At 35.8% G+C, this 19,039-nt stretch overlaps 1 pseudogene; it reads right to left on the reverse strand.

Annotated features, from left to right (window-relative positions):
• Positions 1-11,241: 11,241 nt before the first annotated feature.
• LOC149190506 (UDP-glycosyltransferase 92A1 pseudogene) lies at positions 11,242-13,039 on the reverse strand (annotated as a pseudogene).
• Positions 13,040-19,039: the final 6,000 nt, after the last annotated feature.

A 19,039-nucleotide genomic window follows, 5' to 3' on the forward strand; every position in this document is an offset into this window, starting at 1 on the left:
GTTAGGGGTACAGAACAAATCTACTCCTTATTTTCATACATCCAGACCCGAGATTGAGAAATACAAGAACCAACTAGAGTGGACTGAAAACACTCTCCAAGAGGCAGAAGAGCAGTTGGTGTCAACTTCAACAGTACAGACTCCTGTAAAATAGGAGAAAACAGGAAAGAGGAATAGAGAAGAAGAGTCACCTTCAGTGACTGAAATTCCTGGTGAAGACTTCAAAATCATGTATAGGAAGAGGACCAAGCTCAACTCCAAACTAATGCTAAGCAAGGATTCAGATCAAGAGGAGATTATCACCACTAAAGAGACACATGTTTCATCACTAGTAGGTGATCAGACTACCCTTTCTCCTAGCACTTCAACAGCTTCACAGGCTCAGCAGCAGGTTATGCAAACCAGTGGATCTACCACAAGGGAGAAAGAAAAGCATATATTCGATATATTCAAAAAGGTTAAGGTGAGATATGAGGCCTTGAAGATCAACACATATAATCAGTTCTCGAAGCAAACTTCTAGTTCTCAAAGTAGACTATTGTTAGCCTTTGATTCAAAGAAAGGAAAAATGCAAATGGCCTTCCTCCTAGCATAGATCCCACAGCCCAAAGCAGCATCAGATTACAAGAAAACTTCATTTAAATTTGATGTAAAAGATATACATCCCATTGACCAAATGGAGATGCACAAACAGACTGGTCAAATGATTTCATCTACTCTCACTAACACTGCTATGAGTTTGTCTAAATTGCAGGTCACTTTAGCTAACTTTCAGTCACAATTGAAGATGGAGAAAGTCTCTTCACTAGCTAAAGACATAAGGATCAAAGTTGTGGAGGACTTGGTAATCAAAATAGGATATGATCCTGCCAATATCAATGCTGCATAAGAGCTTGTAAGAAAGAAGAATACTGACATAGAAGCATTGAGAAAGCAGTTGAAATTACCAGCCACAAAAGATCCTCTGGCCAAAGACATTGAAGAAACAGAGTCACAAAAGGCAAACATGATGAAGCTCATCATGAAGCAAAATGTACAATTGAAACATATGGAAACAGAGATGGAGAAAATCATCAAAGAAAAGGAGCACGCTGCCAGAATGTCAATTGTCCCTTTGCAAGCAGTGCCTCTTACAGCAATTCCTACAGCTACATCTTCTACAACAAAAACAAGGGCTATTGCAGATCAGTTGGCAAGTGCAGTGGAGAATATGTCTCTCCAAACAGAAGAAATTAAAATATTGCAGGCTCAAGCAATCTTCTACAAGACCAGAAGGAAAGACTCAAACTTTCCATGCAGCAGAGCTATAGAGAGCTCAAAACCAGATAGAAGTATGGCGGAAATCCGCAACTGAATCCTCCATTGGCCACACACTGGCTGAAGTCAAGGAAATTATATGGAATAATATCATTGAAGCCATGGATGAAATGCGGCCATGTATTCAAATGAAAAGCTACAACATTTCCATAGCAAATATCCAGCTTAACTATGGGGAGTTGCTACGAAACTGTGAAATTTCTGAGTTTTTGATTTTTTATGATTTCTTGTATCTCCTTATCACTTCTAATAGCCTAGTCAACTATGAATAATTCTAAAACTACTAGTTAAACATAGTATAGGCAAAAATGAGGGTTTTACCATATATAAGGAGTGTCATCTACTACAACAAAAAATTTCAGATTTCTTGATACTCAAATATACCTATGATAATATTGGCTCCAACTGGGGATGTTGTTCCCCCTGTGGGGTAGCAAAGAACAAGCAGCTCCAGTGCCTGACCATTGGGCTGATCCCAATTTGAAGACTACATTCAAATCCACTCACCAAACTGAAAAGCAAACTGCAAACCAATTGGAAACCAACTACTATTGCTACAATATGATATCAAACTATTGTACAAACTGAAACTAACAACTGCAAAATGTAGCCTAAAGCTTAAGGAAATGCTTGCCCAACAAGATTATTTATGTACCGATAATCCTACTCTAACATCTGAAAATCCACTTGCTTAATTCAAGCAATATGAAACCTCCAGTATAACCAGAGAAAGAGTTGATTCAACGCCTGGGCTCCTTGACTATATTTAAGTGGACCATCTATTGGCAACTCAGAATAAAAACTGAATCAATCACTTGATCTTATAAATGAAAGAAACTCCACCTTCACTGATGACTCGAAAATATTTACCAAAGGATCTTGATAATCATGAAAAATCACCTCTTCTTGATATGTAAAATCATGAGGGCTAAATTTATTCATAACTAATGGCTTATTTTGTCCTATGTCTTCAATTCCAAGAACATCATCAAATAAAAATACAATAATAGATTTGTCTTCCCTTTCATGTAAATCAACAAAACCATCCATGCATCCTTGAACATCTTCAAACATGACATCCATATTGTGTGTATCAAAACTAATATTTTTCTTATCAAACAAATAAGATATAACCTTTGGTAGTTTTGCTTGAGGAATGTCATCTTGATTTTGAACACTCACAAATCCTATACAAACAACTTTTTGCATATCATCCATGTCATTTTGATGATCCTTAAACAGAATAGGTAAAACTTGTATATTCATCTCTTCATGTAGCTCAGGTTTACCTAAAAGTGAACTTTCATGCACTTTAAACGGGATACCATCATTATGATTTTCAATGGAAAAAAGTTCTTGTCTAGGTAGACAACTTTCATCACATGTTACCTCACTGTTTAGAATTTTCATGCATGTATTTTCAATAGCCTAATCTTGAGGAGTTTCTTCTTGACATAAAATCTTAGAAAAGGAATGGGCTGAAAAATAATTTGAATGATTTGGCTCATACCTTTGACTGCATATAGATTGACAAGGCTACAAATCCTCATGGATTTCATGTACTATGACTTGACTGTCAAATTGTTTATCCATTTCGTATTCAACTAAAGAAGAGACATCTTCTTGTTGGAAAACTTCTTGATCATCATGACAACTAGCTTGTGAAGAAAATTCATAATTTTCCTCTAATATCTCATCATCATCCATACATTCTACATCATCATTAATACTTTTGAGATATTGAATGAAACATTTCCAAAAATTACAACAGTCTTGAAACAGTGGTGATGAAGGATGAGACTTCCCATAATGTCCAAAAAATATTCTATGGAAATCTTTAAGAAAACACAAGCTTCTTGATGGCAACCCTTCATACCATACTCTAGTTTTGTCTTCTAGGGTAGCCATAAACATCTTCATGAGACAATTCTCGAGAAACTAAACCCTCAGTCTACATACATGTATATGGAATTTAACCAAATGCGGACCAACATCATATTTATTTTCATCTTTAAAGGTGGGAAGATGGGTTGACAAATCAACACAAGGCATAGGATCTAGAAAACCATAGATGTGAGACCGATCCATAGGAGCATACTTGGAATTTCTTCTTGCAGTAGAACTCATCTTAGAACTTCTTCAAGTTACCGATCTTCAAGCAGTGGAGTCACCATGAAGCTTTGATCTTCTGTATCTTTTGAGATTGGAGTCGCCAGGGTAATATCACAACCATAAAAAAAACTTTGATTTCCTGTTACCCTCAGGAATTAGAATCAATTGACTCAAATAAAATCGAGAAATGGAGCTTTTCGACTCCCCGACAATGGCGCCAAAATGTTATCACTAGGATAGAACAGGTTGGGTTGTGTCAACCTCCAACCAAGTGTAACTATTTCAAACCAACTTTTGACTGGAAGTTAGCCCTTCCAATCTGAGAGGGCTCTCTCAAAATATTTATGAAATTGACTGTATAAAACTCAAAGTTCAGATGGCTAACTCTAGATTTTTATGTGATTTTTGCAGGTGAAAGAGAGTGATGGCTGCCACCATTGGGCATGGAGTCAGTTAAGAGAAAATTCAATTACAAACAATATTGTTTAAAGGAAGCTGAGGCATTTTTGGCTTTGAAATGGAGTGAATTAAACTTTTACAGTAAAACACAACACATGAAGGAAGTTGGAGCAAGTCGATGCTAAGAACACTGATAACAACATAAAAACATGATAAGAAAACATAAATTCAAAACTAAATCTTAGGTAGAAAAACAGAGTATGCTGCAAATGTATATTAACTGGATAAAAATTTACATAAAGTGGCCTTCTCACATCATCGATCCCTCTCTTTCTCATCTATCCCTATGAATATATACAATGAGAGGTTTAAAATCCATTTCCTAATACAAATCAACTACTGAGAAATACTTGACACATATCTTAACACAATGCTTCCACATAATCTAGCTGAGTTGAGTTGTCATTCATAAAAGTATGGAATATTGAGTATACTTGATAAATCCTATTTGAAAAAGAAGTCTTCAAATTATTGGTTTTTCTCATGTTGCCACCTCCTGATTTCCCAAATATCAAATCCTAGTATGGGGAGTCGAAATCCATCCTTTGTTGAAGAAAGATTCCTATTACAATACTTTAGGAATAAAATATTTGAAAAATCTGTCCATATCCTATTATCTAGGATTTGATTTCTGACCCACTAAAAATGATGAAACTGAAGAGTAAATTATGGGAATTTAGAGAATATGAATTAGTCTTTATTATCCAAATCAATTTGGAGTCAACCTTGTTGAGTTGGACCTCCACGAAGCCGAATTTCAAAATTTCTGCAACAAAACTAGCTAGGAAATATTCTCTAAAATAGGCCTCAAAGATAAATGCGTATCTTTCAAACCATGATAGTTGTGTAACATCTGAGAGGGGCTTTTGCAGATGAGCTTGTACTAAACAAAAACCGCCTTCAGATTTCCAAAATTCCTTTCCATTTGGTCAGAAAGTGAGCTTGAAGTTGACTACTAAAACAGTGATTTCGAGAATTTCCGTAGCAAAAAATTGGTAGCAAGTTACAAAAAGCACCCTTATGCTACCATTCTGATATTTCCGAAAGTTTTGAGGTCTTCACTGATGTTTTTTTGCTATACACATGCCGTTAGAACTCCCTTATTTGGGAATTTTACTTGCGTTCTCCTCCATGAAAAGCTATAGCAATTCCGTAGCAAATATCCAACTTAACTATGGGGAGTTGCTACGAAATTGTGAAATTTCTGAGTTTTTGATTTTTTCTGATTTCTTGTGTCTCCTTATCACTTCTAATAGCATGTTCAACTATGCAAATGCTAAAACTATTAGTTAAACATAGTATAGGAAAAAATGAGGGTTTTACCATATTTAAGGAGTGTCATCTACTACAACAAAAAAAATTAGATTTCTTGATACTCAAATATACCTGTGATAATAGAATCCATTGTGGTCAACATTGGTCCCGAACACCTTTATGTTTGAGTATGGAGCATATATGTTGATGATTCGAAGGCGGAATCTAGAACATCTGCAACCCGCCGTGATGAGTAACACCACATTTGTGTTTAAGGCCTTGAATTTATATTTTTCTAGATTACACATCACTGCTAATCCTCCAGATAATCCAGAGTTGCTGACTACACATACATTCTAGTTTGGATGCCTTGTCTTTCCTAGTCATTGTTTCTTGAATGAGAAGAATTTCAAGGTTGTGAATGGCAATTAGGCTTTTCGGGGATCATCTTTTATGGGCCAAATCCAAACCCCTAACGTTCAGAGACATTATGGTCATTATGGAAGGTCAAGTTTGGGGGCCTCTGCTCTAAGGAGCCGAGTTTTTGGGGAAATCAAATCCCGTGTGTCTATTCCAAGAGGATGCAAGGACGATGATTTTTGCAGGGTTGACAAGTAAATTTTGGAATTGTTCCAGTAGAATAGATGGGGAAATGATGCAATTTTCTATCATTTTGAGTTTAGGGCCTTTCTTCCGACAGATGGTGACATTTTTATAGGCAGCAGGACGAGGAGGAGGGTCATCCAGATAAAAAAAATGATTTTTTATGGTTAGGGGTTCCAGTGAGAATTGTGACTCCCTAGCAAGCACTTCGAGCCCCAATTTCTCTAAGAAAATGGAGAATGTACGTCCAGAAGGAGCCCCAAATTTGATGGGGGAAGAGAAAATTGATCAACAAGTGTTCGTGTCACTGACAGAGGGCTGTGATCAATTCTGGGTTTTTCTATTTGGGAGGACATGCAGTTGTGGGTGAGAAGTGATGACAGGGGCTTATCTTTGATGGATGAGGAATATTTGATGATCGGATTGAGGCGAGTGTTGGGGGAAGATGATTGGGGATTTGTGAAAGTGTTGTCGCTACTTTCCATGATGAGGCAGGAAATGGGGGATGAAGGATGAGGACTTGCGAGGATAGGTTTATTAGAGGCAAGATGTGAGGAACTTTTTTTTGGTAGGGCAGAGGAGAGAGTAATGGGGATGTTTCTCAGAGGAGGGGATTTTGAGTGGGGAGTATTGGTGTTTTCATAAGGGAGAGTATCTAACTTGTCATGAAGAACGGTGGAATGAGCCATAAAATTTGCGTGTGTCTCAACAAATTTGGAAGATTCTGCTCTAGCGTGCCTGTCTGGGAAAACTGTCATCAGGTGTTCGATGACATGACATATGAGGCAGCGGAAAATTGACCAATAATCAATAATTTTATTGCGCGTACATGGCCCCCAATATAAGTCAATTTCCACAGGAAGTCCCCTTGAGAATGATCTTTTTATCAATACCCATGTAGTATTTTTTATCATCTCTCCAAGGATGCTTTCATCAAGGTAGTAAAATTTTCCAATTGAGTTTGCAATATCCGTTGTTTCTTCCACATCCAGAGTTCAAGAGGGAGTCCCAAAAGTTTTTCCCAAATAATGTTCCTCCGAGGAGTGTCTGTGGTAGGGTCAAAACTAAAGGACCATCGTTGGAGTGATAGGTATCCATGACCTTGAACCCATGGCCTGGCAGCAATAAGATTCACATCCTCTACAGTAAGAAAATTAAATGCAAATCGACCATTTTGGAGAGCAGCAATTCTTGGGTTGTATTTGAGGAGAGCTTGCCACCATGTTTCAACCTGTCTTTTCATTTAGACACCATTCACGTGACAGAAACCCATCGACCGACCAGAGCTTGATTTTTTAGTTTGGTGGATTCTTCACAATATCCCTCTGCTTCAATGACTAGACCAGGTAAAAAATAAATAGGTGCGCCTCTGTATGACAGATCAGTGCCTAGAGTGTTAAGAGTGTCCTCAAATAGTTGTCCCAATGATTGCATGCCACTATGGAAGTTGTCAGGTGATTTGACGTCGTTTAATGATAAGATCACTGCAAGATTTAGAGCTAGTAGAGAAAGTAGTGAATGTTTTCTAGTGTGTAATTGGTTGATCCTTATAATGTATTTAGGGCCCCACCACTTTAATGTCTAATTAGTAGGAATGATTCCATAGGATGTCTTCGAGTTAAGTTTGCTTGAGGTGATCCTTCATTTTGACGGTGGGGGAGAGGACTAATCATGGCATCAGAATCCCCAAGTTTATTTGGTAGGTGTATGAGATTTCAAGTTATCCCACAAATGCACCAACCACACTCGAATCCATTAATTCCTGGAGTTTTAAATTTTTGAAAATCGTTGTGATTGAACTCCAACTTGTGATCGAGCCTCTTGGTGGAAAGCCTGCTTGTAATCCGCAAAGAAAATTGTTCAATGGTGGGAAGGTTGTGTCTTCCTAATACCCCTCCATTAAGTTTTCCGCACAACCAGAACATACATGGCACCATCTCAAGCTAATCCAAAGCCAACATAATCTACAATTCCAACCGATGCATTCCTTTATGATTTCTTTGTCTTTGTCAGCCATCTCCTCTCCCAAAGTGCAAAACGTTGTGTCTGTGTAGAGATCCTTATTTGAGAAAGCTACTGTCTTATGCCAAAAAATATTTGTCGGCTTTCTCTCAGCATTTCCATATTTTCCCAAACCAATACAGACTGTATTGTTCCTTCTATCAGACCACCACCTTTGCAGGGTCCAGACCAGTGTTCTTAATGATTTATTGATGGTGTTCGACAATATGATTCTTCCCAGATTATCTTAATTCTCGAATCATGAGGTGGAGGATAAAAATGGCAACAAAGATCAATACCACCAGCATAAGAACTTCAAAGATGTCATTCTTGTCCATTTTTTCCATATTAATGATATACCTTATACCAAAAAACTCTAGAAAAATTCCATCTTTGAACTACACAACAATCTCCCAGGCTGTAATACTGAAGTTTAAAACTTGTTGGCTAAACAATATTTTTCTACCATAGTTTTTGTCGGTTTCTTCCAGAATGCCTACAGCTACTTGGTGGCAGTAGAGGAGGGAATGACCACAACACCACCAGCAATTTAGCCCAACATCCACGACCCTTGCTCAAGAGACTTACCCCTCACTCTCCTCATGCTTAATATTAACTAAGATAACAGTCCCTATATCAAGGATGTATCAGATTCTTCCATCAAAGAAATTTGAAGTTGAACTTGTTTCAGGTAGCACACAGAGAAGCCCTTCATCGTTGTTGTTTCTAAGATGCAAACCATTCCACTCTTTAATCAATGCCCAACTTCAGCTTAACATTACTCATAGAGCGTTACAGTATCCCTCCATTCATGGCCATCCTCATGCTTTATCTTCCCACCACAACCAATTGCATTACCAATGTCAAATTCATCAGCACCAACTAATGGTGCATCAACACCAACACCAACAGATTGAGGTTTTTTGGGCCAACCAAATGTAAGAAATCGAGCAAGCTGTCAATTTCATAAATCAAAGCCTCCCTCTCGCGAGAATCCCAAGCATTTTCTACCATTTACTATCATTTTTTAAACTTATATATTAATTATTTTTATTATTTATGTAATTCTTATGCTTATTATGTATTGATTTCTATAAGAATTTACCAATCATTTAATTTATATGGTTGCATAATTAGCTGAAGGCTTCATATTTCAACTTAAGGTGGATGAGGTCTGTTGATTTTTTTTTTTTAATTAATGGCCTTCCATACCTAATTTTAGAAAAAAATGCCTTATATCTCGGTTGTGAATGATAGAAACTTTTCAACACTTATGTTTTTTATCAAGACCTAGGATTCTTAAGGGTTAAGTAAAATCAAAGTTAATAATAATATTTTTGTTGCAATAGTTAATAATGATATTTTTGTTGCAATAGTTTTTTTGTTATATATTTACCAATGGTAGATACAAATAAAGCCTTCGACTATATCAACCACATTAATATTTTTAATGTGGTTGTACTAGTTAACCAAATTTTTTTGTTGCAATAGTTAATAATAATATTTTTGTTACAATAGTTTTTTTGTTATATATTTATCAATGGTACATTCAAATGAAGCCTTTGACTATATCAACCACATTCATATTTTTAATGTGGTTGTACTAGTTAACCAATTTTTTGTTGTTGCAATAATTAATAATAATAGTTTTGTTGCAGTGGTTTTTTGTTGTTGCAATAATTAATAATAATAGTTTTGTTGCAATAGTTTTTTTTGTTATATATTTATCAATGGTAGATACAAATGAAGCTATAACAACCACATTAATATTAGATATCATTATTTGGGATTCAGCTGCATTAATATTTTTAATGTGGTTGCACTAGTTAACCAATTTAATTAAAAGGGGAGAAAGAGAATAAGTGCTTTTGAGATAAAATGATTGCACTAGTTTTAACTTCATCAATTTAATTAAAAGGGTAGAAATGGTATAATTGTTTTTGAGATAAATCTTAATCTTTAATCCGCTTCTAAAAATATTTCATAAAATTAAATTAAAAAACCATTGGTTTTATTAGTAATAAGGTAAACCAGTACATAAGTTTCCATCATAAGAGATTGACATATATCCATCCACCAACAGAAAAACAAATACATCATCCAAATATTGATTACAAATGTTTTCATCCCAGTCATGTACAGGAAGATAATCAATTAGGGGAATTTTGAGGTCTAAAATGGGCATTCTAAGGAAATTATAAAATAATAGTGGAAATAATAAAATAAGATTAGATTGCATCATCAAATTATAGAGGGAAAAAAGAAAAAGCTATTTTTTCAACTTGTATTTTCAACTTAACTCCTTTTGGGTTTACTCAAATTTTGAATGGGAACACTCGTTGGATGCAGAATTTGATTCCTCATCCAAGGAGTACCCATGTTGCATACTTTTGATGGACTCTGCTACATGAAAAATGAGAAATACATGAAAAACGTGATTGCAATCAAGTTTTTTCATGTATTTCTCATTTTCCGTGTAGCAGAGTCCATCGAAAATATGCAACATGGGTACTCTTTGGATGATGAATTAAATTTTGCATCCAACGAGTATTCACGCTTGAAATTTGAGTAAAATGTTAGGGAGATAAGTTGAAAAAGTAGTTTATTATTTTATTACTTTTTAATCTTTTTATTTTTTTACTTCAAAAGTGGTGAATCGCCCCATGGTTGACATAATCATCCTGAATCCTATTGGTTCTTATAAAATTTATTTTGGTTGTACATTTTCTTAGGAGGCCCATTTTAGACCTCAAAAGTCCTCTAATGAACCATGAGTAACTAAATATGATATGTCCATCATAAATGTAGCTAAGATGTTTCAACACAAAAATAAGCTTGTCAAAACATATATCACATATCCATTAAAGCACACCACCAAATCTCCTCGCAGCCATTCGTTATGGAAAATCTATGGAGCCCTCATCAAAGATTGCCCCATCCAAGAAGTGACAGGATTTAATGGCTTCGTCATCAGCACGAAGTCCAGCTTTGGAGAGTGTATCAGCAGTATTGTTTGCTTCCTTGTAGACATGTTGAATGTGAAAATCCTTGAAAGATGTGATAAGAGTTTTAATACTATCCAACCAACCTCGAAGGTTTGGTGGGTCATAAGATGTGTTTGTCCAACATACCATCAATAAGAGTATCGGAATCTCCATAAACATGGACGGACTCCAGAGATTTCTCTGTGGCAAACCAGAAAAACCCCAATAAGAATCTTGGAATCTCTATAAACATAAATAATCTACAGAGATTTCTCTTTGGCAAACCAGAAAACCCTCCACAAAGCTTTGGCAAACCAGAAAACCCTCCACAAAGCCCATGTCTCTACCTTGGTATTTGTACTAGTCCCAACATACCAATGTAGCTTATAATGTTCCCTTCCATTAACTCTAAGCGAGGCCCCCCTACATACTAATTAATTTTGTTCTTCCCCACATAATTAATTCCTACCATGATGATGCAGCTAACGATATTAAATCCAACCTTTGGAGGAGACCATCGCTTTTAATTAAATTCTTCCCTCTCCACACACTTTGCATGTTTTATTAATTTAATTATGTGGGATGATATTTGCAATAACTCATATCAATTCAAGCATTTTAATTACCCTATACGGTTTTACCAAATTCTAATATGCACGCAAGCACCAGATTCTTACATAGATCACATAAAATGAAACATGAGCTATGCCCTGTCATGATGCAATTTTGATGTCCAAGAGTGGGATCAGCCCAGCAGATGGGTCACACAACTCTAGGCCGTGTGTTCTACTGTAAGCTTTCTTATCATGTCATCCATGTCACACACAGATGACCCTTTGTGTCCTCCGTCTTCATCTTCGCTCACTGCTTTCATGGCCGCTTCTCTGATCTCCCTGGCTCTCTCTCTCGCTCGATTTCCTTTCTCTTCCTTCATCAACATTCTTACACTTCTCTCCACCGTCTCCCGTTTCAACTCTCCCTCTTTTCCCCTCCACATCTCGATGCACACCCCCACCTCCTCCAACATTTGTGAATTCGCAAACTGGTCGGCTGACATAGGCCACCCAATGATGGGCACCCCTTGGCTTAGGCTCTCCAGCACCGAATTCCATCCACAGTGACTAAGGAAACCTCCCGTCGAAGGATGGGACAGGATCAGCAGCTGAGGCGCCCATTTTCTGATAAGCAAGCCTCGCTTCTTTTCTTTCACTCGCTCTTCGAATCCCTCGGGAAGAAACTCCGCTGAGAACTCTGAATTCAATGGGGTCTCCGACGGCGGCCTGACGACCCAAATGAAAGGTTGTTGGCTTGATTCCAACCCTAGCGCTAGCTCCTTCATGTAGGACGACGATATCACGCTTTGGCTTCCAAAAGAAACGAAGAGCACAGTGGAGGGCTCCTGGGATTCAAGCCACTGCAAACATGCCCTTGCAGATTCTGCCTCTTCCTCGTTGCCCGGATGTAGAAAATCAGAACCGATCCTTTCATTTGAAGCAGACCGCGAAGAAAGCAACGAAGAGGGTAGGATCGGCCCGAGTGCCCAAACGGGGCTGCCGGTGGATTTTCTCATGTGTTGGAGACTGCTATGCTCCAGCTCTTCGAACGTGTTACATATCGATCCCCAACTACGCATATTGCGAGAAATCTGACGATTGATGACCAAGCTCCACAAATCGGATGCTGTGGCAATTTTCATGTTCGCGGAGAGCTGAGATCGGTGCACTGTAACGTGTCGCATGTCTGGCAGAACAAACTCGTCGGCGCTGGTCTTGGTGTGAGGCAGATGAGTACAGAGGGAGTTAAAGACAGAGGTGCCATAAGCCCCACCAGTGCAGAACTGGATCCTGGGTATTCCCAACCTGTTCCCCACGTCTAGCGTCCACCCCAAGAACGCGTCGCTGATAATGCACAGCGGCAGGCGCCCACCCTCTTCTTCAGAGATCCGGCGGATAAGAAGCTCAAAATGGGGCTCCAAGTGCTCAGAGGCTTTCAGGAGATAGGGGAAAAGATGCCGAGGGAGAGAGTCCGTGTTTTCGGTGTCAGGAGGAAGACCGTGGGCGGCACCGGAGAATGGCAGCTCCGCCAGGCGGATATCCAGACCGGGGCCAGCGGATTCGATCTTGGGTCGAAAGCTTCGGATGTTGAGAGGCGTATTGGCGATGGTGATGGCGAATCCGGTTCGTTTGGCAAGCTTCTTGGCGAGCTCAAGGAAGGGGATGATGTGGCCCTGAGCCATGTACGGGAACCACATGGTGCTTGGTGCTCAAATTCTCACGAGGGAGGGGAGTGGGAGAATCCATTGTGGGTAGAAGATCTATGCAGCGAAATGACCAGGGAATCCGTCGGATGTGCAGGCGGGGAGAAGTTGCAGCTGCCCGTCAATTATTACATTTCACAGAAGGAAGGTACCCAAGAAATATATCGTAGTTGAACGAAGCCTCTATAACGGGCATTCAAAATATGCGCATTCGTTGAAAGTGTAGGTTGTCTCTTTCCGTATATTTTTAAAGCTCTTTATTTATTTTAATGATTTGAACAATTTTATACCGTTTAAGTTGGAGTAATGTTTAAGAAGCATGTGTAAGTGTTTTTTTAAAGAGCTCATAAGTTCAGAATCATAGGGTAAAGTATATAGTTTGAGTAGATTTAATGATGAGTTAAGGTGGATCCTTTATTTTATAAATAAGGGTGTTTCATACACTAATTTGGTCTCTATCAACATAATAATAATTTAGTTAGTTTTTATTATTTTATACATTTTAATAACATAAGATGTATAATAAACTAAGGGTTTTGATGTTTATTATAAAACTGATTCATATTGCTTTTTACAAACCATTTAATTTATATGGCTCAAAAATAAAATGTTTCAATATATAGGGATAAATAATATTGACATGTATTTAAACAAAATTAATGTTGAGAATGTTACTCATAAATAAAATATTTCAATATTAATTATGTATATAAAATATCACAATATATAAGGATAAGTAATATTGACATGTATTTAAAAAAAATTAATACTGAGAATGTGACCCATAAATAAAATATTTCAATATTAATTATGTATATATTATATATGGTTAAAAAATATGCATATGTTATATAATTGAACAAAATTATTATTTATGGTAAAAACATTTCAAGTCATCTTACTATTCTACATTCTACCCTTTAATGGTCAATTTTTTATGAAATATATCAAAGATTTGTTGGAATTACAAGTTTAAACCTTCTAGAATACTCAATCCAAATACCCAATGATATTTTCAAGGTATTGAATCATTATGCATTAAAAAATGCAATTTAAATACTGATATCAAATCTCTCTAATCTTTTCAAATTTTGAACTTAAAAAAAAAATGCATTTTAAGAGATTTGATTCCTTTAGACATTTACTAGATATGTGATTAAAATAAATTTATATTAATTTAAATTACAAATAGTATTATTTTTCAAAATATATAAAAATTCAAAAAAATAGACAAAATAATTAAAACAATGAAAAACAAGAATACTTTTACCACAATTAGTTCATGGGATATCATCTAACTTTCGCATCCCTGTAACATGAATGAGCCAAGCAAAGATATGGCAGGTGATGAAAATAGTTGTAAGTTCAAAAGTTGAGCAATCAAAATCTAGAACAATGGCTCAATAGTCTCTTTAACTCAAAAATGAAACCCAATAACTTATTTAGGGTTTTGTTAAGTTGGAAGCTCAGTGAAAAATTCCAACCATGGGATGAGATTCCTCTTTTGGAGAGGACCAATTTTGACTATTGAAACACTTAGTTTGGACAAGGGAAAGTGTATTTTTGAATTAAAGCCACATGTGCACATTTGATTAGGTCGGGCCTAAAGTAAATTAGACCCCTTGAAAGGCTATAAATACAAGTGACCTCAACCTTATTTGGACATCATCTTGGATGATTCTTCTATTCTCTTTCTTGGTTTTGGCTTGCTCAGTAGACAGTAGGTTCACAGAGATTGGCTCACACAGGTCTGAAATTGTAGGTTCTGAATCTCACGTGTGTGTTTCAGGGTTTTGGTTCTGAGCCGCAAGCATGACACAAGAAGATTTCAACAATAATTACAAACTAGCAGGCTCATGCATGCGGTTGGAGGGTTCAACCACACACACATCACTCTCTTGGTGTGGTTGGGACCTAGGGTTTGGTTTGGAAATTGACCGCAGTCAATGATAGTTGATCACATGCTTCTAAATCAGGTTTTTGAGTATTAGCAATGTTGGGTTCACCTCATGGATATTGTTTAGTTAATTTTGCTAAATAGGTTTATAGTCACTGATATGGATCATTGTACTCTCTCTTGCTGAATCATTCAATGGCAATGTAATAAGAAGAAGAATTTGAAATGGTTTTCCTCATAGTCGGTTTTTCCCTGGTCTCCAACCAATCCTTGAGTCTCTATGTGTGAATGTTTTTCTTCTATTATTTCTTTATATTCTGTTGCATTGTTGATGATGATGTTATTCTTTCTACATAATTACACATGTTATTGAATAATATTGTAAATCTAAATAATATTAAGTTGTTATGAAATGAATTTAATATGCAAATGTTGAAATATAATTATCAAAACAAAGAACACTATAATGCTAAAAACCATTACTAAATCTCTCTTCTAATAAAACTAAATTAAAATCCTTACCCACCTTAAAAGACTTTTAATAAGATAAAATAAGAAATATAAAAGACTAACCTAACGAATTATAATGTTTAGAAAATTAAAACAGATTAACAATTAAACCATTATGGAAATAACGTAAATACTTATTTGGGAATAGTGCAAACTATAATATAAACGAAGTAATGATTCAATAGAATATTTAAAGCATTATGGTAACGATGCAAACTGTAATTTAAAAGAAAAATGTGGAAAAATAAAATTCAATTAAAGTGGGCACACATTTGCAAAGCAATTATGTGATCTCAGTCAATAGCACAAGATCTCAGTCAATAGCACAAGAGACGAAAATAATATTAATAATTCTAAATTTATAATAAAAAAACGAGGTGTAAAGTAATTTTATATACTTTAGATAGCTTAACACGTCAATACAATATCAATTTATGACTAAGAAGAACCGGAATTTTGTTGTTTCAATATATCATGAAAAATCACATCATACTAAAGTCAGTCTTATAAAAAAGAGTGTTGAAATGGATGCAACTCATCAAAACCTACAATTAAATGTAAGGGTGAAGAAAGCATAAACAAATAGCCTTATCAAATCATGATCAGTTATATATGGAGACATGCATATTCCTTCTATGAAATATAAATATATTTTTTACATGTATAAATTAAAAAACTAAAAAATTAGAAATAAAATAACATATTTAGAAGATAAATTGTTAATTTTTTTTATTAAATTTTTAAAAATAAAAAATTTGTCCAACACCATTACACTACAATTTGAAAATAAGACCAAATAAAAGCCTATCTCAAAACCCAAAAAAATCTTTATATCTAAATTGTAATGTTTCTATTGAAAGTCATAAAATCCATTTTAAATGGGCAATGCCTTAATCATACACAAGCTCATAGGTACTTTCAATAAAATCCATTTTAAATGGACAATGCCTTAAGCATATACAAGCTCATAGGTAATAGGTAATGTTAAGGGTACAAAAGAGTTTATCATAACAAGGAGAATGGAGAATGGATAATATTAAGGGTATAAAAGACTTTATCTGGATTAGATGCAAATGTCTTGCGGTAAAGTGGTAAGAAAGGTTTCTTGATACTTTGAAGAGTTGGAAAAATCAATCATTTTAGTGTTGATATTACATTTAAATTTTTTAAATAAAACAAAATAATACTATAAAAATCACATGTATGTGCACATGCATTGACTTTCAAGTTTTAGAAGTAGAAAAATTAAAAATATATATCCATCCTAACCTGAAATTACTAAACAAAATTATTCTAATAATTAATATGTATTGGGTTTTATGTTCCTACCAACACATGACTATGCCAAAAAAATTGAAACTAGTATTCCATTGAATGAAAGAGATAATTTAATAGCCATCAATGAGTAAAGGTGTCGTTCTCAAATGTGCATTTCCTATGTTATGATCCCTGCCTTTGTCTTTAGAAGCCCCTCACATTTTCTCAAAATATGAGAAGGAATTAAGAAATATAGAATCAATTATATTTCTTATGAAATATGTTATTAATAACTAAAACAAAATGTGATATCTACACAAAGAAATTGGAAGAGAAAACATTGTGGATAGATTAACTCAAAACAATTTGTAAATTCAATCACAAACCCCATATACATGCCACATAAATAGTTCTTGATGAGATCCAACAATTTCTAAAGTGAGAGATTATTGTTGAGAAAATATCTCAACAAACCACTCTACCTATTTACTAATGTAAGCATTATTTACGTGTCCCCCCTTTAATGCTCACATTACATCATTACAAAGATTAATACAAAAAATGACAAATTACAATTCAGATGTCACATTTGTCTAGCTAGTCTTCATTGACACTTATCCCCACTCTGAAGTGTCCCGGACAACGCTCTTTTCACCACCACAATCTTTGAGCTTCTATTCAACTCATTTAAGACATAATCACCTCTGACTATCTTTAAGTAACTTTGTATAATTGACACTTCTCGATCTTCTAAAGGAAAATATTGATACTCGACCACCCCATGGACAAAATCCCATCTATCAAAGTGCAGCGAACTAGATAGTTGTATAGGTGAGTTGTGTAATTAATGGCAATATTCAGCAGTCAATTATGCAACTGACCTTTCTACACACATGGATCTCATAACATAACCTCTAATTGATGTTGTTGAAGCCCGAAGCACAACAAGCTCCATAAGTATATACCATATTCACAAAATTAACTTAGTGATACGTTCTCTCATCACTGAAGTACATTGAGAACCACTAATGTAATTATGTTCCTCCATTCATTAATTGATTTTTCAGCTTTGTTTCATGAATTCACGTACAAGCACACAAATTTTACACATAAGATAGAGTTTACATAACCATACACAAAAAAAAAAAAAAAAACATTTATCCTCTCAAAAGGGCTTCGCTTTAACAACATGTCCTTTGCAAGCTTGTCATATGCCTGGAAGTTGAGCTCAATACAGTTTCATTGGATGCCCCAAGAGCCTCTCCTATGCTAGTTTGTAAGGGTGTAGGAAGTATACTCTTCGTTGCACCCTCTCACACCCACTCATAACCATTGGGTTTTTTCATCATTTGAGGACCCACAATTTGTGAGGTACCACAATCTGCTTCAACAACAATTTTTCATATGTGGCAATAAGAAGGGCAAATAGATTGCACAAAAGGGTTCCATTCCATCTGTTGCAAGCCCTGCTTTTCATTCATCGACCATAAAATTTCAATTAGTATATTGTGAAGATGAAGAAACTGCCTCTATCCATGACCAATTCCCTGAAGTCATCTTCTTCTCCTCTTCCTTTTCTAGCTACAACACTTGAGTATGTGAACAACCCCGATTGGCTAATTTTGCAAGCAACAATGTAGGTCTTCTGAAAGTCAAAGCCATAGTTCACATGAAACAATGCATTCAACTTCAAGCACTTACTATGTTGAAAATGGCATGTGGATCTTTAATCCACTCTTACTCTTTGTTGGAGGTAGAATTAAAATCGGGCAAGCCAAAAAGAGCTTATCGGGTTGAGCAAACAAATAGAATACAATGGCAAGGAGTCAATAAGAATGATGGAAAATAAAATACAATGCTTATTGTCAGATAGTGAACTTCACTAATGGGCAGATCTAAAAAAGAAAAATTCAACACTATCTTTGGAGATACAACCAAGACAATCACGGATGTGATAGCAACAATCAAACTTACACTACTCTTCCACGATCAAGGTACATCAGCCTGCCACGGAACTCAACGATCCGCAAAGCGATTCAAATAAATTTATTCTCGTTGCAAGTGCTTGTGCTACTCATGCAACTTCAACACACATCCCTTTGCATAGAGTGTGGTTTTTGTTGGTCAACAACTTGATCTCCATTTGATGATCTAACGCATTTCGTTCTTCACAAGGGCACCAAACAAAAATCACCATTAGCAGCTCCACGACTCACCAAAAAAAAAACTCCATACACATAAACTATTTTATGTACATAAGATTAGCTCTCATGCCCCTCACATCTTGTAGCCTTCCCATAAGGGACTTAAGCCAAAACATGCTCTCATACTATTGGAAGAGAAAAAATTGTGGACACATGCACTCAAAACAATTCGTATATTCACTTA

Source organism: Pinus tabuliformis, chromosome 3_1 (assembly GCF_031772625.1).
Source record: "Pinus tabuliformis cultivar Carrire ecotype Pingquan chromosome 3_1, CPIR1, whole genome shotgun sequence".
Lineage (NCBI taxonomy): Eukaryota > Viridiplantae > Streptophyta > Pinopsida > Pinales > Pinaceae > Pinus > Pinus tabuliformis.